Genomic DNA, 1,259 nt, shown 5'->3' with positions numbered 1-1,259 from the left:
GTGTCTGTTCATATCCTTTGTCCACTTTTGAACGGGTTTGCTTGTTTTTTTCCCTGTAAATCTGTTTTATTTCTTTGTAGATTATGGATATCAGCCATTTGTCAGATGGGTAGATTGCAAAAATTGTTTCTCATTCTGCTGGTTGCTGGTTCCCTCTAATGATGGTTTCTTTTGCTGTACATAAGCTCTGGAGTTTAATAAGGTCCCATTTGTCTATTTTCCTTTTTGTTGCCAATGCTTTTGGTGTTTTAGTCATGAAGTACTTGCCTACACCTATGTCCTGAATGGCTTTGCCTATTTTTTTTCTAGATTTTTTTATGGCATTAGGTCTTATGTCTAGATCTTTAATCCATCTGGAGGTAATTCTACTGTAAGGTATCAGGAAGAGGTCCAGTTTCTGCTTTCTGGACACTGGTAGCCTGTTTTCCCAACAACAATTATTAAACAAGAAATCCTTTTCCCATTGCTTGTCTTTGTCAGGTTTATCAAAGGTGAGATGGTTGTATATGTGTGGCATTGCCACCAGGACCTCTGTTCTGTTCCATTACTCTATTTCTCTGTTTTAGTACCAGTACCATGCTGTTTTGATTCCTGTAGCTTTGTATTATAGTTTGAAATCGGGTAGCATGATGCCTCTGGCTTTGTTCTTTGTGCTTAGCATTGTCTTGGATATCCACACTCTCTTTTGCTTCCATATGAAGTTTAAGGTGGGTTCCTCCAGTTCTGTGAATAAGATCATTGGTAGCTTGCCGGGGACAGCATTGAATCTATAAATTACTTTGGGTAGTATGGCCATTTTCAAGATATTGATTCTTTCTACAAATATGGAATGCTTCATGAATTTTTAGGTCCTCCTTGAGCAGGGGCCATGCTAATCTTCTCTGAATCATTCCAATTTTAATATAGGTGCTGCCAAAGTGAGCACCAGTAATGTTGTTTATACTGGATATATTGCCTGTTAGCTCCTGCGATGTTTTACAATGATTTTTGGCCTCCTTGCATTGGATGATGACATACTTCTTTCACTTAGTGAACTTTGTTTCTACCCACATTCTGAATTCTACTTGTATCATTGCATACATGTCAGCCTCTGGCCAGTTCTGAAAACTTGAACAGGCTGAACAGTTGATGTAATCATCTGGAGGAAAGAAGGCATGCTGACTTCTTGAGTTTCAGTGTTCTTGCACTGATTCTTCCTCATCTTTATGAGCTTATTCACCTTCAACCTTTGAGGTTGCTGACCTTTGCACAGGATATTT

At 38.7% G+C, this 1,259-nt stretch overlaps 1 non-coding gene across 1 annotated transcript; it reads right to left on the bottom strand.

Moving 5' to 3' along the window:
* Nucleotides 1-818: 818 nt before the first annotated feature.
* LOC141583279 (U6 spliceosomal RNA) lies at nt 819-925 on the bottom strand. Its single transcript, XR_012515958.1, has one exon. It is a non-coding gene; the product is annotated as a U6 spliceosomal RNA (small nuclear RNA).
* Nucleotides 926-1,259: the final 334 nt, after the last annotated feature.

The sequence above is a fragment of the Saimiri boliviensis genome (assembly GCF_048565385.1).
Source record: "Saimiri boliviensis isolate mSaiBol1 chromosome 19 unlocalized genomic scaffold, mSaiBol1.pri SUPER_19_unloc_2, whole genome shotgun sequence".
Classification (NCBI taxonomy): Eukaryota; Metazoa; Chordata; class Mammalia; order Primates; family Cebidae; genus Saimiri; species Saimiri boliviensis.
The sequence above is the reverse complement of the archived record's forward strand: the minus strand, read 5'-3'. Positions and strand labels throughout refer to the sequence as shown.